Source organism: Schistocerca nitens, chromosome 6, assembly GCF_023898315.1.
Source record: "Schistocerca nitens isolate TAMUIC-IGC-003100 chromosome 6, iqSchNite1.1, whole genome shotgun sequence".
NCBI classification, from domain to species: Eukaryota; Metazoa; Arthropoda; class Insecta; order Orthoptera; family Acrididae; genus Schistocerca; species Schistocerca nitens.
Genome location: NC_064619.1, coordinates 552,301,893 through 552,327,116, shown reverse-complemented (window position 1 = coordinate 552,327,116; position 25,224 = coordinate 552,301,893).

Below are 25,224 nucleotides of genomic sequence, written 5' to 3'. Positions count from 1 at the left end.
CAGCAATAACCCCAAAACCATTGCTGAGCTGAAAACAGGCAATCAGAAAATCATCGACTGCATCGATGTTCCGACACTTCAGCGGGTCATGCAGAATTTTGATATTAGTCTGCGCCGCATCATCGCAAATGATGGGAGGCATATCGACCACGTCATAACCTAATTTCGAATATCTGTGGTGACGTTTACATGTTGACAGAAGTGTGTGCACGCCATAGAGTGAAACCAATCTACGTTTTTTTCACATAATTCAGTAACTGTCGCACTGCATATAACTGATATGCCATCCAGTATTACAGGTTATTCTCTGTTTGCTTGGTTGCAAAGGTTGCTGTGTGCAACGTTGTCACTGTTTCAAATAGTGCAGTTCAAGACATAAGGTCATGGCTTGAAGAAAATAAACTAAGGCTAAATAACAGTAAGACTCAGTTTTTACACATTCTAACATACAATTCAACAAAAGTCGACTTTTTGATTTCACAGGATGGGCATGGCTCTAGAGAAACTGAACAGTACAAATTTCTAGGTGTTCCGGCAGGCAGTGAACTGTCGTGGAATTCCCACGTTCGAGATATGGTTCAAAGACTTAACACAGCCATTTTTACTATACAAAAAAATCTGAAGTAACGATAACTCGACACCGGAAATAGTCTACTTTGCTTATTTCCATTCACTTGTGACGTATAGTATTATACTTTTGGTTTAACTCTACCCATTCTCAAAGATTGTTTTTGTCTCAGAAACGGGCGGTTCGGGCAATAAATGGTATAAGTTCATGAACCTCTTGACGACCGCTGTTCATTAGTCTGGGTATTCTGACACTGACCTCTCAGGACATATATTCTTTATATGTCAACAATATCAGTTTCTTTCCAACAATTAGCAGCTTTCACTCAGTTAATACTAGGCAGAAATCCAATCTGAATTTGGATCGCACTTCGCTGACTCTGCAGTATACTGCTGCATCCGTTTTCAGAGCGCCACCACGAAAATTCTAACATCTTAGCAGTAATCCACACGTTTTCAAATTGAAACTGAAGAGTTTCCTCATAGGTCACTGCTTCTGTTCTGTGGAGGAATGAGTTCTTTGAAAAATTATGCAGATTCCTATGTTATATTTTTGTTTGGCATCACACAAACTTGTAGCTAGTCTTTTTTTGATTCAAAAGCATATTGTTTTATCTATTATTGATTTTCTATTGTAATTTCGTGTACTGGTACGTTCCATGTCCTTGGAGATTTGCTCCTCAATTTGATCCTACGTAACTAGACATGTAAAATAAGAAATAAAAGAATAACACATGCATTCCCTAGGTTTGCATTTATTGTATTTGCTGACATATGGTCTCCATGATTACCATAGTGGATTGCATTATAAACTGGATTAAAACGATTGTCAGTTCTTCACCTCCTGTTACAGGGTTGTGAATTTTTACTATATGCGATAGATCTTGTTTTGCAGGTCTGCACGGGAGAGTTGAGCCATGGCCACAATAATTAACACTCATGCCCTGACTGACTGGATGCCGGATGGAATAGATTGTCTAACACTATTATCACTCCTACCACCCTCATGTATTATGTATGTTGAGTCCAGTATAGATGTAAAGTGTTCTATATTTATATCGGGCAACTGTCCCAGCCTCTATCTAACTTTTGTTGCGAACTTAACTTTCAGTATTCCCCGTATAGCCCTGTGCAAAATGGGCCAATCCCAATATCACACCTTATTCAGGTAATGCTCGAAGTATTTACGCAAGCTGCCTTGCTTGCTGTTAAATTGTTCACGGTTAACAACCTCATTGGGATGTCGTTTCCGAACATAAGTCGACCAATATTTTGCTAGGAAAGCTTTTTGAAAATGCACGTAAGTTTCGCAGTACTCATCAGTTTCTCTCCTTTGATGTAGGCTGTAGCAAACTCAATCTTTTGTTGCTCTTTCCAAGTTTTTCTAAGGACATCTTTTTATGAATGCCAAAGTGTTTGGTGATTCCTTTTCGGAAGAAACTTCTTTACTTTCAGCAAGTTTCTTCCAAAAGTATTGACAACGGAGTGGGTACCACCCCATGTTAAGAGCTAAGTGATTTGTGAGTTGGCGTAACTGACCTGTACTGTCTGTGTACGCTCTATCATAATGACATGCGGTGGTATATATCCCCCCTGATTGATTAATTAAGGACCATCCACCATGAACCTTACCTTTAATTGTGGACCGTTCCCTGTGTAAATGATTCATCTGAGCAGCTTCATTTTCTCGCCACTCAGGGATGTCCTCCGTTAAAACAGGGCCAAAGTCAAGTGAAACTTTCCAGGGGACTCGTTGCACCGTGTCATTCTACTCTGTGTCTAATTTTTCGTTGATTTGTACATCCTTTTTTATTTAACCACTTTGTTAAATCATCGGAAAATCTTTCTCCTGAGACTTGCTCAAGACCCATACTACCAATCTTTTCTGACAGGTCAAATTTTATCATACCATAAACAATAACCAAATTTTGTATTAAAAAAAGCTTCACTAATTTATACTAATGCAACAAGAATGTGGTGACCTGCGGTATGGAATACACGACATTACCTAACAACCTAACAGTAACATATCATCTTACCTTTGCGCCACACGATTTCAGCTATACTGTGTATGCGATTCTATAAGTATAATGTAATTATCGCATTAAAAATTTTCAAACAGTAAAATTGAACAAATCAGTATGGGTCATGAACCATCTACCGTACAGCCTAAGATTCGCGTCACTCAACGATGTGAGGTCGGACAATGATGCCCTTACATATGTGGTAGTAATGGAATTTTTGGTACAAGGACTTTTTTATAATTTGCAATATTCTTCGATGTTTCGCTGTTTCAAAACATTTTTTTAACAATAATGTAAGTAGTTTCCTTTCCCTCCAGGCACTGTAAATTTCTCCACTGAATTTTTAACATCTGAACACTAATAAGAGAAGATATACGCTACAAGTTCATACATACAATTCCAGTTACTTCACATATGTGTCCTGGAAAATAGTTCGGCTGCTGAAGCTTACTTTCTCACCCTTGTTTTATAGAACCTTAGATTGCTCTCTAAATTATAGGACGGTTACATAAAATTACCGTACCTGTAAATCGTCACATCGGGTAGACACGCTTCTAAAATGATGGCACTGAAAATTATTGCAAATACATAAAGCTACTTTGAAATATCTTTTGAGAGGCGTCCCCATCACATATAGCTATTCGAATCAGTCCAGTGTCCATTGTCAGCTCCCATTATTGCTCGGTGGCTTTTGAGGCCATAAATAATTCAAATTCTGACGAAATGAAACGCAAATGGGAATACAATTAGGCTTCGTTTTGCATTTGAGCAAATTACTTGTAATATGAAAATGCTTGACGGTAGTACATAACTGGCGCACGATCGCTTTAACCGGTAACCAGATTCTCACGCGGCCGGTAACACTTACGTCCAAAGAGTCCAGCACCATCGCAAAGACACTTCCGTGAAAGGAGCAGGATACCCGTTTATGAAATGACAAATGATTTTAAAAACTGATATATATGCATTAATGGTATCTTTGGCTGTAATCTTACAGTACTATTTCTTTGCCTCACGGTGTCTTTTATGTAATGATTTTTTCTTTATTCACGTCTTAGCAGTTTTATTTGTGATTGATGGAGACAATAGAAAAAACTGGACCACTATAGCTAGGGGAATTTTCTGTTCCAATCCATGATGATGAGTGCCTAATCTTGGTCACGCTCGCCTACTCGACAATATTACTAATTACATTCATAAAAAATCTGTATTTTACATCGTGCAAACGATGTCTCCTGCATTCTCATATTCCACTGTCCGAGTTACGTTACAACATATTCAGCTCCTACATATCGGTTCCCTGCCTCAAAATGCTACATTTTTTCCTCGCCATCATGGCTTACATTTGTGAATTCATCGCGGAAACACGCCGTAGATGGACGTAATAACATTGTTCATCTATTTGTATGTTAAGTATTATCTTTTAGTCAATGACTGTACACTTTAGGTAGCCTTGACAAGTACTACGATGATTTCATAATACAATGCTGCCCGTTTTCTGAATAAAGTCGTTGCGGTTGTATTTTTGTTTATTATCTGACGATGGCCGTAGCTGAAATGGTGTAATAATTAGATAAAATTTTAAGTCATCTAGGCGGTTTCATTAACAAAATACTCACACCGATCGCAGACTCGTACAGAGTATTTACTTCCTTTACTGATATAGAGCTGAAAAGTATACAACAGTTTGAAATAACATGCAAACAATTTTATGGGTGAAAGGGGGAACAGTAGTGTAACTGAGAAAAACTGAAATAATTTACAGGAAGATACAAAGCCAAAAGTGTTACTTTCATGCAAATATTTCCCGGAAAACGATCAGTGCCTCAAGGCCCTTTCCTAATGAGTTCACATTATAGACCCTGACATTCTTCTTCACCTTCATTGAAGATTGCAATCTCATTTCTTATCATTGGTTTGTTTTCTCCCTTTATATTAATCCAACTCTTGAAACCCTGTTTTATTACCGTCACTGTTTCCTCGATTTATGGATTGAACAGTAGGTTCTCTTCTTACACCCTTTTTAATCCAAGCACTTCCTTCTTGGTCTTTCAGTCATATTATTCCCTCTTGGTTCTTCTATATATTGTATATTGGCCGTCTTCCCTTATTGTTTAGTCCCATTTTTTTCAGAATTTCGAACATTTGGCCCAATTTTACATTGTCGAACGCTTTCTCTGGGTGGAACACATCCAATGAATGTGACTTGATTTTTCCTCCGTGTTGCCTTCACTGTCCGCAGCTCGTGGTCTTGGTGTACCATTCTTGCTTCCCGGCGGAATTACAGATTTTCCCTGCCTCGAGATGACTGGGTGTTGTTCTGTGTCTTCATCGTCGTCATTCATCCTCATTACGGTCGGAGGAAAACAATGGCAAACCACCTGCGCTAGGACCTTGCCAAATACGGCGGTGCGGGTCTCCCACATCGTCCCCTACACTCGGAGTATGGGACCTCACTATTGCCTCTATTATGAAGTACAGCGTCAGAATTACCTTTCTGGTGCCGTTCCCTTTCGTTAAGTCAAACTGATCGTCACCTAATAAATCCTCAGCTTTCTTTTCCATACTTTTGTATATTATGTTTGTCAGCAATTTGAATGCAGTAGGTTTTAAGCTGAGTGGGCGCAAGTTTTCGCAGTTACATGTGTAAATGATGTTTTTACGAAACCCTGATGGTATGTCGTCAACTTGAATAGCTGTTTGGTTGCTACATTCCCGAATGGTTTTAGAAATTGCGATGGAATGTTGTCTGTCCTTTATGCCTTATATGATCTCGTTTTCCAGAGCACTTTTAAATCGTAACTGTAATACTGGATCTCCTACTGTGAAACGTCACCTTAGAAAAATTAGTGAATTACTGTGCTGGTGAACCCCTTACGTTATTTTACTTTCAAACAGCTGAGCAAAACTGAACGGACTCAACATTTCTCTCTTTACTTATTCTGATCATCACTTAACTGACACATAATATTTGTAGCGCAACGCAATCTGACATTCAGTAATCCCTACAAAAGAATGGCCTTAACTAACAATAACCTATGCCTTTCATGAATAACTTACCTCACAAAAATCTTCATTATTCGAACTACTGCAATACAGCGACCGCCAATACTGCCAGCTAAATATGACTCTAAGTACAGAAGTCACTAACTACTGATAGGCATAGTTAGCAATTGAAAGATTCTGATAGAGCACAAACAATGTATTTAACTTAATAGTGTTCAAAAGTTCATGATATCCAGTGTTACAAATTCACTGTCTCTGATGGACACGCGTCCAGATCATCCGCTCTCAAAACTCCGCCATCTCTCTCCCCACTTCCACTACTGCAGGCGGCTCACCTCCAACTGTGCAACGCTACGCGCTGTTAACAGCCAACTGCCCAACACTACAATAGCAAATTCCAACAATGCAAACCAGCCACAGACTGCACACAGCACAGTCAGTGATTTTCATACTGAGCGCTACGTGGCGTTACCGATATAAAAACCTAAACAGCCTACTTACATATCCCCCATGCTCCCCACAAAAAAGTTTACAGATTGTTTTGGGCAGTGGCCAATAAAGATTTGAAAAAAATTTTTCATAATTACAGTAACAAAGATATCAAATGGACACACTTATTGATACACTGTTGGTCAAAAGCAAAAATTGTTCTCATAAAGACAGTCCTGATCATTTATCACAATAAAATTGCAGTGTTTTTCTCAAAGTCTGAGCAGTAAAATAAAATGCCCACGGAAGTAGTGGATTCACATGCAGTCTTGAAGAAGTAGTATTGTCCTTCCAACGGGAAGACAGTGCTGACTCTTGACATGCAGACAGGTAATGGGCCACAACAGAGCAAACCCACAGCAGAGTCAGTCGAAGTTAAAGAATACTGGTAGGTAGATCATAACAGAGCAGACCCACTGTAGTCCTGGTAGAGAGTATGGTATTAGTGGGCGATCAAAGGTGCGGACCCACTGTAGTCCTTGTAGAGATAATTGTATTGGTGGGCCATCAAAGGTGCAGACCCACTGTAGCCCTTGTAGAGATGGCCAGCAGCCATCTGTTGCGACTGTGCAGGTGCACAATCACCATCGAAGAGTCTTGGAGACAATATAGCAAGTCCATAAACCACCACTTTTTTGTGCTCTCACAAAGTTTTTGGAATTGTCCTTAGAACCAGCAATGCTGTTAACCAGTCCCTTGCTGAATTATTAACACACATGCAAACACTAATGGTCCCCTTTCTTTTTAACTTCTCACATATTCTGCATATACTATGACCAACAGAAATGTGTGCACTGAAATGATTGCTTACAAGTTCATATGAAACGTCCCTTTAGAAAATTTGTGAATTACTGTGCTGGTAAACCCCTTACGTTATCTGATTTTCAAACAGCTGAGCAAAACTGAAGGTACTCACACATTTCTCTCTTTACTTATTCTGATCATCACTAAACTGACACAATATTTTTAGCGCAACGCAATCTGACTTTCAGTGATCCCTACAAAATAATGGCCCTGACTAACAATAACCTATACCTTTCATGGATCACGTACCTCACAAAAATCTTCGTTATTCGAACTACTGCAATACAGCGAGCGCCAATACTGCCAGCTAAATAAAAGAGTAACTAATGAAGTCACTAACTACTGATAGGCATAGTTAGCAAATGAAAGATTTTGATAGAGAACAAACAATGTATTTACCTTAATAGTGTTCAAATGTCATGATATATATATCAGTCCATGACATCCAGTCTTACAAATTTACTGTCTCTCATGGACACACGTCCAGATCATCCGCTCTCAAAACTCCGCCATCCTTCTCCCCACATCCACTACTGCTGGCGGCTTACTTCCAACTGTGCAACGCTACGCGCTGTTAACAGCCAACTGCCCAACACTACAACAGCAAATTCCAACAATGCAAACCAGCCACAGACTGCACACAGCACAGCCAGTGATTTTCATACAGAGCGCTACGTGGCGTTACCAATATAAAAACCTAAACAACCTACGTATTCTATATCTACTGCAGTTGCTTTTTCTACCATGTCGTCAGACAAGTCCTCGTCCTCATATTTGTCTTCGATGTGCGTTTTTCACCTACACACTCTGACCTCAGCGTGTAAGAGTGGAATGCTCATTGCACTCTTGAGATCACCATCCTTGCTTTTAAATTTCATCGCATGTTGTATTGACTTGTCTATATTCTGAGCCAATCCTACCAACGAATATTTCTTTTCCGATCTCTTCACATACTTCCTGCAGCAGTTTCACCTTGGCTACTCTGCACTTCCTGTTTATTTCACTTCTAAAATATTTCTATTGATTCACTGCTGTCCTTCCCTGTACATTTTTGTACGTCCTTCTTTCGTCGATCAATTGAAGTATTTCTTCTGTTAACCCATGATTTCTTCGCATTTACTTTTTTTGTAGCTATGTTTTCCTTTCCGCCTTAAGTGACTGTTATTTTTAGAGACGGCTGTTCCTATTCAACTGAGATGCCTATTCAGGTATTCTTGGTCGCCTTATCAACTAAGGAGACTGCCTACACTACACTTGTCCGTCCTCTTTCAGAATACTGCTGCGCGGTGTGGGATCCTTACCAGATAGGACTGACGGAGTACATCGAAAAAGTTCAAAGAAAGGTAGCACATTTTGTATTATCTCGAAATATGGGAGAGAGTGTCACAGAAATGATACAGGATTTGGGCTGGACATCATTAAAAGAAAGGTGTTATTCGTTGAGACCGAATCTTCTGAAGAAATTACAATCACCAACTTTCTCCTCTGAATGCGAAAATATTTTGTTGACACCGACCTACATAGAGAGGAACAATCACCAAGATAAAATAAGGGAAATCAGAGTTTGTACGGAAAGTGAGAGATTAGAATAACAGAGAACTGAGAAGGTGGCTCGATGAACCTTCTACCAGGCACCTAAATGTGATTTGCAGAGTATCCATGTATATGTAGATGTAGATCAACGTCCCTACCGAACTTCGAACTAGTCTCTTCATTCCTTAGTTCTTCTTTAGCGATTTTTCCGAAAGATTGTCTTAAATTTCAGTCTACTCTTCAACCTTATTAAATAGTTATCTGATTCTATATCTGCTTCTGGGTACGCCGTACAAGCCTATATGTTGTTTCGGAGTCTCTGTTGGACTGTGACGTAATCCAACTGGAACTTTTCCATGTCTGCAGCTCTTTTCCACTTATACCTCCTTTTGTGATTCTTGAACAGAGTATGCACTCTTACCATTTGTAATTTATTACATACCTCAATTAGTGTTTCTCCTCTCTCGTTTCTTTACAAAGCCCATTGTCTTCCGTAACCCATTTTTCTATTCATTCCCCTAATACCGCGTTCCCCCCTTGATTATTAGATTTTCACCTCCCTAAACGTACTGAATTCCCAGTACACTTTTTCTAGATCTTCATCTTCAGCTTGTGACGGTGGCATTCATATCCTAGCAATGGCTGTCGGCGGTGGTTTGCACTCGAGTATTATAACTTAATATGCATGTGATATATGTGTGTCTCAAAATGCACCAGTGCTAGTTTATTACTCAGATTTAGATACCTGTGCTACGACACTGTGGCTACGACATTACGCAAATAATAAATTCGGCAACTTGTTCAGTAGGAATCGCCGATATCGATGAATTCCAAAGAGTAATGCGATCGTGTTTTAAGATCGTTGTTCTCCGTCTGCCTTCATGCCTTCATACAGCTTTACCGTAAATGATAGAGGAGTTATACATTATTCAAGCCTACTGTTGTCTTATACTCGGAATGGTCCCGACACTATTCGATGTATGTATATCAAGGGCATCCCGCAATACAAATTGTATTGTCTTTTGGTAACTAATCTATAAAAGCGTATTTACTTCGAATCTAAAAGTTCTTATTGATATCAACCCATAAGAAATACAGCGATTGAAACCCTTACTGAAATGTCGACTTCTGTTGGTGGTGTGTGAATTAGTTTGGTCTTACAAGCAGTAGTCAAATGGAAAGTCGAAAATAGTTCCCACTTACGTTTCATTATACATATCGTTTTGGTAATCAGATTCTCACTTACAGGTTGGCGTCCTATGCAGATTTTGAAACTAGCAATTTGAAAGTTTAGTGTTAAACTTCTAAGCTCGTGTTTGTAACTGTCTGGTTGGTATCCAAGAAATGTATGAAACTTATTTTGGTATCAGAAACATGTTAATCTCAGTGTGGGGCAACAGAACTGTGTTAAAATTATATTTTGAACGGAAGCAGAGGAATGGATGAAACTTATTTTGATATCAGAAACATGTTAATCTCAGTATGGGGCAACAGAACTGTGTTAAAATTGTATTTTGAACGGAAGCATGTGAACCTCATGCTACGCGATGCCACGTCCTGACTAGCCAGTACGTCATACAATTTGCCTGCGAGAAACCAGTCCGTTGCAGGGAAATTAACATATGATACTTGACTGCAAAACAAATGACTCAGACTAAAATGTCGGCCCTGAATATTGCTAATCTTTATCTTTAGCCTTGAAACAATCAGTGTATCAGAACTGTTACTGTAATTACAGAGTGAATGAACATGTAAATTAATGCATCTGTCTTTCAGATAAACTGTTTGAAAGCTCACAAGATAGCTTTGTTCTGATATATTTCACTGATATGAAACCTCTGAAATGATATGATATTTTCACTAATAAATGTGAGCAATCACTGTACCTTACGGTGGACATGAATTCTGATGATAATTAAATTTGTTGAGCAACCTGTGCTCACGGAACACCCGTCTGCTCTGCAATCTATCACTATTAGAATTATTGATCTGAATGTCCAAAACTAAAGTTCATTTGCCGTACTTGCGATACGCAATGTAAACGGCATCATACGAATTATCACAACAACAGTACCCAAGACGCGAAGTGAAGTGCCAGTACCACAGTAAGAAATCAAATTTGAGGAACTAAACTTAATGACTGGTAAATGAGAACAAAGCCTCCAAGTACAACTATGCTTCATTAAGGCATAGCAACAATACAGTTTTTCATCGAGCTCTCACAAATAGAGAAATTAGCAAAATATGTCTTTATAACTCTCTCTTCTGTATAACTGTCTTCGTTGACGCTTATTTCAATTATCAGACAAGTCCATATGATTCACCATATAATTTCTATACAAACTTTAACCATGCGCAATGTTCTAACAATAAGAAACTACACAGGTACAGACATGAAAAAACTGGATTACCTGAACACTTGGGTTTGTAATTCATCCATTAATCTTTTCTCAGTACCCTCAACACTTCTCAAACACTTATTTTATAAAATCCTTTTTTAAATAATGCTATCCCCGCTACTAGTTAGGACAACTTCCTTTCTTTTCAAATCAAGTGCATCGCTGGACTTGCTCCCACACACTATAGACTGCTACTCTCTTCAAAAGAAGGAACCTCTCTGACAACATCTGTGGTCTCAAGAACAGACTTACAAAGATTATGGTTATATCGATACTACAAAGGTTGAGTACCTTTATAAAATTCGCAACTTCATTAACATTTATGAGCAGAACTTCTGGAAAATCGACATAGCAAGTAGGACAGTTACCTTTCAAATTCACTATTATTTCAAACCGTATTTGGGCAGTCACTAGTCTTTTCGATTTTTGTTATTTTTACATTCAGTTTAATTAATTATAAAAGCATTGTGTAAGTTTCTATTACAAGACTATTAAACAAGGAAATTTAATGTAAATAACTGTTTGCTTTTTCTATATATTTCTTTTTGTGCCAGTCTCAGTCTACATGCTATTTGTCAGATTCATTAATGAAACTTTCAACATGAACAAAAAGAAACAACGAGAAATTAACAAGCAACAGTAACGTTCATCATTAGAAATTTCTGTACCATCACACATTCTTCCATTTCACCTGCCAGTAAGTCTTACATTAGTTGCGGGAAGTCCTTCCCTTCTGCCGACTTTCACTGGACAGCACAACTTTTATTTTGGAAAGAGCACATATTTCAAGGGTATCAAAATACTCATCCTGTGCCCTAACCCAACTCGAATCACACTGTCATAGGAACTAGAACACCAGACAGATAACCTTCGGCTGTTCATCCCACAATCTCGAAATATATATGAGGCTGGACTGATGTGCCAGTTCATATTTTCGGCGGATTCTGAAAGGACTTCAAATCATTGACAGAAACGTTTAGTTATCTTTTGACGTCAGTATCGATTTACCTTGTTACCTGGTTACGTTTATACTTCAGAAATTACAGTTCCTCACTGATTTAAGGGATACATTCAGTTTAGCTGTGAATAATTTGTCACTAACAGTTTCCACCAGCGCGTATTATGCCTATCCTTTGGAAGCTAGATTTCTGAAATTATCTCTGCCAAAAACATTTCATTGAGTAAAGTTTATGAAATTATGTTTATTAGTGCACACTTCTTACCACGTATATACCGCATCCTTGACGCACATGTTTGTCGTCAGGGTTGCCTGCTGCATGTGTTGCATTTTTTATTTACTTCGCTTACCTGGACCGGGAAACTCCTTTTTATGCGTGAAACTGTTATTCCTAGTATTATTTATCGACAATGTGTATAGGTTAACATTGAATAATAGGCCGTTATCGAACTAAGGGACAATTGGTTTAGAAGTGCTTGATCTGATACTATTTATTGTAACATTCCGCTACAAGTGGGAACTGTCAGATTCATAATAGGTTTTCTGTCACCTTAAAGTCGACAGAACACATAACCGGACAGCCATTATTTGATATATAAAGGAAGCTTTTAGAACAAAAATTTCTGATTTTTATAATGAAATGGATAACGAGACGTTATGTATTCTACTCCCACGGTGTAAGAAGCTAAAACTAGAAAGGCTATGTAACATAGTGAAGTGATTAATTTTTAAACTAGTTCGAGGTCGAACTCTACCTTTTCCGTAATGCTGTTAATCTTTCCTTATCTCCATACCTACCATCCCTTACACTGAACCTTCGGCAAAGTCTGCTTTGTGTATTCAAGTCCGCAGCTCGTGGTCGTGCGGTAGCGTTCTCGCTGCCGACGCCCGGGTTCCCGCGTTCGATTCCTGGCGGGGTCAGGAATTTTCTCTGCCTCGTGATGACTGGGTGTTGTGTCATGTCCTTAGGTTAGTTAGGTTTAAGTAGTTCTAAGTTCTAGGGGACTGATGACCATAGATGTTAAGTCCCATAGTGCTCAGAGCCATTTGAACCATTTTGTATATTCAAGACACTCATTATTTCTACAGTCGTTCCGCTCTTGGGATCCAAGTTAACAATGCTTGAAAGCAGTAACGTGCGTTACGCTAACACGACACATTTTATGTAAAGGTTTTAGATAGAAATCACACAAGGTTATTCTTTGTAATAGGTCCAGATTTGATTGTTTATGAGACATTTGGATTTTTAGCGTCCTTTTATAAGAATCATCTGTATCCCCAATTCTTTCCCTTGCGATAACTTACCTCTGTTATTTCGGCTATCCCACATTTACAAAATTTCGTATGCTACTGTGCCATCCTCAGTTTCGCCTTTAACTAAATTATTGTTTCGATATCAACTGCTGTGCCACACTTCCTCCCCAGTTTCACCTCTATTCTAATCACAATCGCCACTCCTTTCAGTATTACTCGTTTTCGGTCAGAACACCTATTTTATCTGCGAACCTTAGCTCTGGTATCAGCTACTCTTTTATTCTCTCCATGACAATTTCTTATTAAGCTCTTCAGTCTTCCTGTACTATACAGTGTAAGAGTGAAAATGAAAATGAAATCCGCATTATTTCTTTACAAGCACGAACGTGTAATTTTCCATTTTGTATTTTTGTAACTCCTGCTCCCATGTGGATTTGTTAGCTTTTGCGTAGTAATCGGCTGCGTTCAGTCACCCTGTTATTCTTGAGATTCCAGGTATCCTATTGCATATTTGTATATTCGAACCATTTATCTAGGGCACATAATACTACGGAGAGTTCCTCGACATTCTTCATCGTTTCATCCTTCGTTGTGGAGCGACATAATGTCCTATCAGTGTAATTCAACGTGAATGGCACCACAACCAGAAACGCGCAGTTGACAAACTATCCGTCTGCCAGAGCAGATCGCACTGGCAGATGCATTTGCAATGCACGTGTTAGTGGTGCGCAATGCTAATCTCCCGTTCCGTCGCCGCATTGGTGCGGTAAACCACAGCAGACGTGCCTGAAACAAAACGATCGTTTCCCACACGCGGTACTACGTGAGATTAATTAATAGCACGAGTTGCATTACAGTCATGTGCCACAGCTGCTAACAAATGCTTTTCACTATTTTCTGCAACAGGCAACCAGAGCTGAAGGATACTAGTGACCACTAATGAAAACACTAAAAGAAATATCTGATCCCGCGACCATCAAACAAATAATCTTGTTCCGTCTGTTCAGTGATCATGTTGAGATTATAATAGCTCAATACACGAGGTTTTTTTTTAAATAAGCGTGATGTATGACTGTGTCGAAGGTAATATTTTGAAACAACTGAAAAGCGGTGATCGCTTTTACAGCAGCATATGGTGCTTCGTAGAAACATATATACAATTACAACAGGGTAATGGATTTCGCTCCCTCTGTAACATTTTCCGTTGACACTACCCTATATTTTTTCTAACCAGACGCTCTTATCTTCTTCCTAGTTCACTACAATGGCTCCCATTACTTCTATATTAAGCCTCTGCATTTCCCTTTTCAGAATTCCTACCTTCCCTAAAACTTTCAAAGTTCTGACATTCCACGGTCCGGCTCATAGTGCGTAACTCTTTCGTTGGTTATCCAGTCTCTTGTTGATGCTTATGTCAGACTTTCAGTTCTATCCCGGAGACCCAAATAGGAAACTAGCTCCGAATATTTACCAACATAGGGCTCATTATGATACCTTTGCAATTACAATAGACATGTACATACGTTGTGTCTCTTTATTTACTCGTATGTTTCCGTTGCCTTCTGCATTCTTATGATGTTTATCATTGCTATACCTTTTATGGGCAATTACTCAACACGGGGGCAGGTGGCTGCTTTGAAACTATTTCCGCTTCCCCACCCTTTTTGAAAAGGTCACTGACGGAACGAAGGCAACCCCTCATACGGAAGTCATCGGCTACCATCATTGATGATTTTGCAGCAACTACACCTGAACTATTGAATTTATCTTCCTCTTCTGTTATGACATTTAATTTATCATTATTGTGATATTTTAACCGTATGGTCTTTTAAGGTGTTACTAATCTTATATGTGAGCTGGACGTGGTAACTTATGGTGTGCCAATTTATGTTTGTGTTGTGTTATGAGTTTTCTGCCGTGAGTGTGTACTATGAGTTATTGTTTACGTGTTCATGTATTTGTGTTCTTTCTCTTTTGATCTCTTTCGTTTTTGTCTTCATTTTGGTAGTATAGTACAGGTTGTGTAGTATTTTGCCGTTTTATCCATTGTTTCGTGCTATGTTGGCAGTTATGTTATGGCACGGAATAGGCGCTTCCCATGTTCCCAGCAGCCATCCAGATCTTATACGGGGATGTCTCGACTCGGTTCCCTTGCAGTTATTTTCAGCTATTTTTGTTAGTTAATTTCGCTTAGAGGCTCTCTGCATAGTTTGTAAATTGTATATCTGATGTCTGCCAGATCTTAAGATTGTTGGTGATTTCTTAAGTGCTATAATATTAGCAGCTGTTTCTTTCCGAAAAATGTTGAAGCTGAGCCTGTTGTTGGATCTTTTGGCTTTTAGGACTGGTTAGTGAATTGTTTCCTTTGTTTAATTTTTCATAGTGAAGTGAATATTGTGCTGCGTGTAATTTTGGTAAATAACACACATGTGAACACGGTACACACTATATTAGAAGTATCCCGACACCTCTATTTAAGGTGGAATTGACTATAATATGTCACTGGAGACCGACTCGCGAGTATAAAGGGAAGCGGGGAATATTTTGCTGTCAATACAGAAGCAGTGACAGCAGACTGGATCGGTCAGGACAGCTCACTGACTTCGAATATGGACTAGTCGTTGGATGTCACCTGACTAACGGCTCAATAATGGACATTTCAACCCATTTAAAGCCGCACAAGTCGACTATTGCTAACATGACAGTGAAGTGGAAAAGTGAAGAAAACACCAGAGCTGAGCAAAGAACAGGAACCGTAGAGCACTGAGGAGGGTGGTTGCGAAAAATTGTATAAAATGAGCGGAAGGTGTAAATCCAGAGTGTCAGAGGGCCACCAGGAGTCAACTATAACAGGAGGAGTTGAAAGAAGTGGAGTACAATGTTCTAGCGGCTCCTCATAAGAAACACATTTCTGTAGTCACTTGGCGTGGTGTTGCTTCCCCTCTCTCAATAGTTCCACTCTACTCTCTACATCTTACCATCTAACCAACTACATGAATAACGACTTCCGATTCCCAAAATATAACACGTTTCTTCGATAACTGCCTGCCGTATCCTCCCTGTCCATCATTCCACCACCGACCCGTCGTTAACTGTCTCTTCCTGCTCAATAAAACTGCAGAGACAAATCTCTACTCTATCGGGTTATAGCACTCTTTACTTACAGTCCTTATTACAATGAAGTTGACATTTCATCATACATGAAATGCAAAAAATATACATTTACACGTTGGAACCCTGTAGATACTTATGCTAAAATGTGGGATTTGTGTATTAAAAATATTTAAACGTGTGTTACACTTGAATTTGTTTTAAAATATTACGTTACGAACAAAAGATCCTACACCAATTCATGCTGAAATAAATCTCCGTCACAGGTTGTTGGTAGGGTGGAGACTAATAAAGCTGTAATAGTGAGTGTCATATCACGAAAGATTTGTCTTTTTTTGTTGTTCATAAACTATACCAAAAATTTACAACCACAAGGTTGGAATCTAGTGGGATTTATGGACAGCCGACAGACCCTTATTTTCCGTCACTCAGTCAAAGTAATTCAACTGGCATGCCAATAAAACTGCACTGTGTCCATATTGCAGGAGAAGGAACTGTAGTATTAAACTCCTTCCGAACAGGCCTCATAAAGCCCAATGATACCGCCCGCCCGCCCGTCATTCTCAGCCGATGGGCGTCATTGGCTGCGGATATGGAGGTCAGAATACCGCTCTTCCGGTCGTTGTCAGTTTTCGTGAGCGGAGATGCTGCTTCTCAATCAGGTAGCTTCTCCACTGGTCTGACAATGGCTGGCTGCACTCCACTTGCCATCAGCGCCCGACAGACCCGGACAGTGACTCACCCAGGTACTAGCCAAGCACGAAAGCGCTTAACATCAGTCATCTGACAACCGTTGTTACCACTACGTCCACGCCATTGGCTGAAATGTTTGTGAGTGTGCGGATTTGATTTTGTCAAGTTGAGCAATGGATTGATCCAACAAGTACGCTTTGCTTACTGCAAAAACCAATTTCCCCCTCACACTACTACAGAAGTCAGGCAGATGTACCAACAAGAAAGGCTTGAAAAATATTCACCAACAAATCTCTTCTGGAGTCGTCTGCTGTAAGGAAGAGAAACAAAAATATTCTATATTCTTACGTAACTAGTGGAATATTTGAGTACTGGAGTATTATTAGTTATCGTAAGAAAAACATTAAACGAACGAAAAATATTATTTATTGCAAAAAAAATCTGAGAAATCAAGTGAAGCTTTTTCCTATGAAATAATTAATTTCTCCGTTGTTTTTGGAACAGTTGATTGCCTCTTATGGATAGGAAGACTATTATTTTACATAGTATGGAAAAGTTCTTTTCTCTCTTTTCTTTAAGAATGTTTATTCGACTCAATGGCTGAGAGCAGCGCCTACACAACTTGAATATCTTTTCTAGGTCTGGTCAAGGCTGTCGCATGAGAAATGTAATGGAGTGTACTGTTGTGGAAGACAGATGGGTCTCGCATACGCTGTAGCGCACAATACCGTGAGCTGCGACGACTGCTGCATGCGTCGTTCGCTGCTGACAAATAACACAACTATCTCTTTCTATCTGGATTGACCTTCGCTAATCAAACTCTCCCTGTGCTTTGATGAAGTCAAGGACTCCTATCTGCCCCTAGTGCTACACCGGTCAGATAACCCGTCTACCACGATGTCACTCAATATTCGCTCGCCGGCGTTTAACTAGTTCTCTGTCCGTGTTCACACTGCACAGTAAGTGTGGCGCCAACACAGTGAACAACACTTAATAGCGAGCGACTCCATATAAAGTATCACTCCGATTCGCTAACGACAGAGGTTCTCTCTCAGTGAAGTACGGAGGAGAGACTTTGTTCCTCGCTCTTTGCATACATGTATGAGTGCACTCGCTCTCGTGACGAGTTCCCACTCCAGAGCGACAACGGAATGGCTCCCTTTTTATGGAAAAGTTGCAAGGGTATAACATTCGCTGTCTTCCCTCACTCCTCTGGCTCTTTGCAACAGAAATGTTCCGCCAATAAGCGTTGCTCTTTTAAATGGGAGAATGAAGTTCCGTTTTAGTCGACCAATGCGGAAATATGTAGCATCTCTGTTAGGCGTGTACTGTCCTCCTGTGAGAACTCCATAACTATGCAGTCGGTCCGTCAAAAAATGCATCTTCTGGGCGCTCCCATACAATGTAGCGGAATTTTCTTATAGGTCGAACGCGGGGGTTGTTATCCCTTCGTTCTGGCAAAAGCTGACCTCTCTCTGGGCGGTTGCTTCGGCCAATGTAGGTGTGGGCCAACCCACCCCTGTGAGGGGGTGGTCCTCCCTGCGGGCCAGCCGCCTCCCTAGAACGAAAATTTGTGTGGCAATCATGTTGTGATGCCAGCCTCGACTTTTTTCAACCTCGGTGCGCAATTGCGATTTACTTATTAGATTTGCATGTCATATACATGAATTCATACAAAATTGACTCTAACTAATCGAGTTTGGGTTCGAATGAAGCGTGGTGATGTGCAGAATACTATTGTGAGGGCGGAATATGTAAGAAATGTAGGTTAGGAGACGATGCCACCTTACATGTTGTGTTATCGATTACTATATTCATAAGCTTCCGTGAAGGTGCAAAGCAGCCAGACATGTATGTATCATATATGACACCATACGGAATATAACATGGCACTACTCATTTAATTTCAAGTCAATAAGCTAGAATTCCTTTGGACACTTGTGTACACAAGTATGGGAATATGCATGAGGTATGTATGAATACAGGTTGGGGACACATGGTTGGCGACATATGGAAGTTTGGGTCTGGCCATGAGTCGTGGTAAGGCGACCACGGATGATAAGTGAAAAATGCTAGTCCCAGTTTGGCACGAAATTTTATTGTCGTAATTCCATTATACAACTGATGTAGTCCATATTCGCACTTGAGAATACATTTCTTGTCTCACACTGAATAAGTGTTTTGCAGACGATAGTTAGCTCGTAACGTGGATTACAAACCAGTGGAGAAATGATCTTGTTATTGGTAAATTCTATTCAGACAGAAGAGTTGTAAGTAGCCTGTTTATATGTTTGTATGTTGGCAGTGTTATGCACTAATATTACTGACAGCGCTCTGCGCCATGGCTAAGAGACTCTGCGGCTGGAACATCTCGCAGTTGGAGTTAATAGTTAGCAGTGTTGGGGGTTGGAAGTATTAGGGCCCGTAGACGGTCAGGAAGAGTGTCCGTCATGGAGGTTTAGTATTGGTTGGACACGGATTGTAAAATCATGAGTGGTGTATCTGATAATATTTTGGAAATGGAATTGTTGACGATTATATAATTTTTGGATCTGGTTGTCACATGAATTAGGTAAAAATCTGCTAAATATATTGTTTGCTCTGCAACAAAATCTTTTCTTTGTTAGCCACATACCTATTAGTAGTTTGAGCCTATAGTAGTTAGATTCTTTTTATTTAACTGGCTGTAGTTGCTGCTTGCTGCATTTGCTGTATTCCTGTCATGAAGATTATCTCTAAGGTAAGTGAGTCATGAAAAAGTTTGGGTTATTGTTAGCATTTCTTCTAATTCAGGGCCATTCTTTTGTTTTAATTATGTGCAGTCAGACTGAGTTATGCTTGTATATTGTGGGTAATAAATGAATAGAATAAGTTTGAGTTGTGTTTGTTGATGCAGATTCTGTAGGGCAGTGTTGAAATGAAAAAAAAATCAAGCAAAGAGACAGTAGGTTCAGTTTCACTAAGTACGTTCAGTTTCACCCAGCAGTTCAAGAAGATTCAGTTGAATTCAGCGATTTAAGTAAAAAACGTAGTAGTTTCACCTGTCGACCCTTAGCCAAAGATTCCACACTGGAATTTTTTGATTTTTTTGTGGGCGGAATAATTTGAGCATGATTAGAAATTAGTTATTGTTTAATGCTAGCTCGTAATTGTATATATGGAATTTCCTTTGTAGTTGTAGATTCTTATTGTTGTACTGTATTGTAATGAGCAAAGCAGTTGTGGCATGCATGAGTATTTGCACTAAGTATCTCACAGTCGCCTTCGCAGTTAATTAGATATTTATTACTTCAGTGCTACTTTAGTGTGTCTTCTTAATGTTGCTTTTAAAACTGATTTTTCTGTGTTAGCGTGTGAAATAGTGTGACAATCACGGCGTGTGACAAGCGTAACATTGGGCGAATGTATACAGAGAAATGACACTGGCGACGAGCGTTGCTTGTTAGTAACACCTTGTAATGAAGTGACAAATATTGACGACAGCGAATTGGTAATACTTCATAGGGACATAGACCGGGCAGTAAACCACAGAGTAGAAATGGAAACACATCAGTGAACATGGAACTATTGTCGATCGATGAGTTAGTAACTCTCGCCCAGGAATGCGAAATAACAGAATTAATCTAGCAAATACCGTAGATTCAGACCTTGCGTCATCCCATTTTGCTCAGTTAAGACACACCATCTGATTTTCGAAATACGAATTTTGCCGATGCAAATGCATTGGCGAAAAGCACAATGGGACATGTTTCAGCCACTCATGCATTGTTACTGCATGTAATTCAAAATCGGAAACCAATACAGCAACAAATGGAACAAATACAGCAACAAATGGAAGAATATCAGGAACGAATACTGCAACAGCTCCAAAAATTTAACACAATTGAACAACCATTTGAACAAAAACGTGATGATTTAACCGCTGAGGCACCCAAAATCGGTCACGCAACATGTAAAAAATCGGGAAAACCTTAAGAAAACAGTATATACGATTGTGACACAAAATTCACACGGCAATAATATATGGTGTTTCGGATATCTTGAAAGGAGCTGGCAAGGTGCAGCGAGCCTATAGATGGAACCGGCGACACGACGTAACAATGACCGATTTGCAACTCGCCGTCATGATTATTTGGGCTATAAGCTCTTCATCGCTAAGCGTAAATTTAAAACTTTCATATCTGGTAATGACATACATCCACAAGCTTGGCTTCATCAATTTGCTCATTGTTTTCCTCCTAATTGGTTATCAGAGGACAAAAAAATTGACAAAAGTTTATACCACATTTCTATGTAAAACTGTTTATTGAGAAATAATTTGCTTTCTAGGTTAGCCGTTACAATTAAATTTTCCCTCTCAACTTGCTACACTACTTTGTCACGTTTAAAATCTGTTAGCATACAGGAATGTTTTGATGTTAACTATGCAGTCAAGAACCTGTGGAACATATTAATACAGTACTTTTACGAGTACACTTTTATAGCGTACGGACGCCACAGTCCTATTGTAAGTACATTTTCGCTTGTCAGTTCCACGATTATGTTATAACTATAGTGCTCACATTCTTGGAACATTACTGCTAATGAAGTTTTACTGCAACCTCTTGGTTTACTTGAAAATACATTTTTAATTAAAGTACTTTCCGAGAGGTTACAGATGACGCAGTATTTAGTTTGTTTGACAGCTAACGATTATATTACGACACTGCTTATGAGTGACGCAATTTTCATTCTTGTTTTACGTTGTATCTGTTTCATGTCTGCACAGTTTTTCTATGTTCTTCTGGAAAGTAAAACATGTTTTTGGTAATGACCTTTGTGGCATGGCTTCAGTGAGACAACTTTCTTGTAATACAACATTACGTTTAAATATATTACTTTCAATGTCATGGCCATGAACGTAATAACTACGGCATTTATACACATAGCACTTTACTTTGGTATACGACAAAGTAAGTTCATTGATTTTAGGAGAACTTTGCTTACGAACAACGATAGCTACGACAGTTGGCGTATTGTTACCCCTAAGCAATGACAGAAATATCCTTTCAGCAAGAACTATAGTTAGCGCTACATGACAAGCATTTGAGTCATTATCTTTTGAACTTGAAACATTATCAGAAATATTTTTGAACTATAATAATACAGAAAAGGTTTTTGGTGATACATTTCATTCCGCAGTTTTAATCTGTAACATCTGAGGTATAGTTACATTATCCTTTATGAGGGTATGCCTACTTTGTGTACCATGTGTGTGGCAAGCACAAGGAGCCCTAGCTAATATTTTATTTGCTTATACATTTTTATACATCAGTACCATATTTCTCTAACACAGAATTACGTAGCTGCCTGGTCATTTAACTGAGTGGAATAAACGTTTTTTTACTACATCTCTGTCATGTATCTATGTAATTACACTGTTGGATTACTTTGAATTTTTGAAATTGAACTTTGACTGCATTTTGTGAACCGTTCACATATATGTTCAGAACCATTGCCATACTGTGAGAGACTTCAGTGATGTATATTGTAAGTGATCATGGTTTTTGAAGTTTGTTTGAGGTGGATGACACTGTTGAAACATGCTGAGAGAATTTTTTTAGAGGTTTTCATATTATTGGAGGATGCTACGACAATTTTCAGATTTGACTGATCCGTTGTGATGATATTATTTCGAAAACGATGTGTATTGTGATGTTCAGATATGGTTATGATAAATAAGGTGATGCTATATGAGGAATATGATTATGGTACGTGTTTATTATGACGAATTATTGAAGAAGTATCGACGAACATGTAGATGTGTAATGAGGCAATGAATAATGAGTAAGGGTTAGCGACTCTGGTTTGTAGTAAAGAATGTTGGAAACCAACGATCTTATTTTAAGAGCCATGAAAAGTGAGTATATATGTGAGAGTGATTACCGGAATGTTGGAAATTTTTGGAAACTGTTATTTATGAGATTCCATTTCTGCACACTTCTTCTGTATTTTTTAACGTTTGATGTTTTTTTTATTTTATATGAAACTGTCACCGTAGCAGAAACTCTTGTCGTAAACATTTGGTAAAGAGGGTATGTGACCTTGACATGATGCTCTACTGCACTGAGCTGCGCACTGGCTGGCAGGAAAAACCCATTGTTGTGTAGCCTGTCAACTTTAATTTTGTCGCTTAAGCTACTTGTAAGCTCACTGCACTCCTGCAAGCGCTCACACAGATGATAAAGGAGAGGCCATTGACCTCGCTATTGACATTTCTTTGTGGAACACACCACAAAAAAGACACACTATTACTTGGATACATAATATGTCTACGCTTTGGAGTTAGTACTTTGTGCTACTTACAGAAATGCTTATGAATTGATGAGAAATAATCTAACATTTACTCACCTGATTATGACCAGTGTCCACGAGAGTTGAAAGAATTTTCACTGACTTATGAAATGCCACATGACTATAGAATGATATTTTTATGCTTTGCTTTGTACAAAGTTGCTTATTTCATTTGATATCTGGTTTCTAGTTGCATACATAACCTTATTTTCAGGGACTTGGTAATTTTCTTGCTGGACTAAGTTATTGTGGTGCATCAGTTTCGTGTTACAATGTGACATAGACATTAAGACTTGAATAGACATTTCCTTCATCTGCATTGCTGTCTCTACTGTAATATTTTGTTTTGCTTGTGCTTCCTCATGATTAAGTATAAGTTATTCATTTGCTGTTGTTATTTGTCAGGCATTGTCCTACTGAATTTTATATTGTATTACTGTGATAAGCCACTTTTACCACTGAATTATTCTGATTGTTTGCTGCATATAGCCTTATATTAGTTGCAATGTTGCATTTCATTTGCTAATTTTGACACGCTGCTGCTTGCTTTGCCAATTTGAATTTTGTTGTTTTTTGTGTTAATGATTTGTGCTGCTGCATTGCCTCGTTCTCTAAATTATGTATCTAAGCTCAGTAGATTTAAATTACTTTAAGAGGGGGTATGGTAGATAAGAAGACGAATTATGATGAGTCGGGAAGAAATGTACTGAGAAGCTATAAGGAATAGGTCTGACCATATGATGAATAATTATATAATTATATAATACATAAATAAATCTCTGCTTTCACCATATAATGTTTTTGTCGAGTCGTATGTATTTTGTATGTATTTTGTTTCAGTGGAAGGCAATGCAATCATACCAGAAAGAGAGCAATTAGGATCTTACATTATTCAAGATATTTAATCTTGAAACACTTTGGCAAAATGTGCTCCGACTTACTTCATAATTCATACAGTCTGACCAAGTGAAGGCTGCACAATACATTTGTTTGCGAAGTCAGCGTGCCTCAAGGGTCGACAGTCATGCGGAAAAGATCTTTACGCCACATTGCGTGTCGTACCTTAGTGACCTCTAATATTTTGTCGGACGTGAGTTAATGAGAAGAGAGGCAGCTAAAATTCGCTTTCTGTGGCCTGCTAAGAACCAGGAAGCCAGACTCTTGTCTTATACTTGCTGTTAGGTCCGAAGATGCTGATGTGTCGGCGTTTCAGCACGCTCTTTGTGTAAGACAGTTGCTTATTGCAGCTGGTAATCATCCCACCAAACAATTTATTTGTTGCTGACTCCTTCTACTATAGTGATGAACTTCTTAGTAGAACTACTAATGTACTCGTGTTACCAGTAACATAAAATAAAGCGAGTACTATGTGCAATTAGAATTCTGCACTGCAATCATTTGTAAATACGAGGACTGGCCAGAAATTAATGCACCGCATTTTTTTTTCTCAGCGCAAAACAATGCAACGAATGCGAAACGTTACGTTTGTATTATTTGAAGTCTTCTGAGTGAACGCGCAGAGCTTCCGTCACTTCCGACAGACAGCGCAGCTGCCGGACATTTTCAAAATGGCGTCTGTAGGTGATGTACGTTCCAAGCAACGTGCCGTCATCGAATTTATCACTGTAGAGAAAGAAACTGTGGAGAATATTCACAAACACTTGCGCAAAGTCTGTGGAGCATGTGCTGTCGACAGTACAGTTAGTCGCTGGGCACGGAGGGTGAAATCATGAGAAGGTGGTTCGGCGGAGCTCCATGATTTGCAGTGGTCGGGGAGACCATCCACAGCTGCCAGACCTGACCTGTTGTAGCGAGCTGATGTCATTCGTGAGAGCAGAAGCGTTACGACTCGAGCAGACATTCTGAAGACGATGAGGAGATGATTTCCACAGTGAAGCACTGGCTCCGCCACCAGGGCAAAGGATGGTACCGACAGGGCATACACGCCCTTGTTTTTCGCTAAAGGAATGCCATAGAACGGAATTGATATTACGTGGAAAAAGAAGGTGTGTTGATAAAACAGCATTCTTTCGTGTGTATAATTCTCATTGTT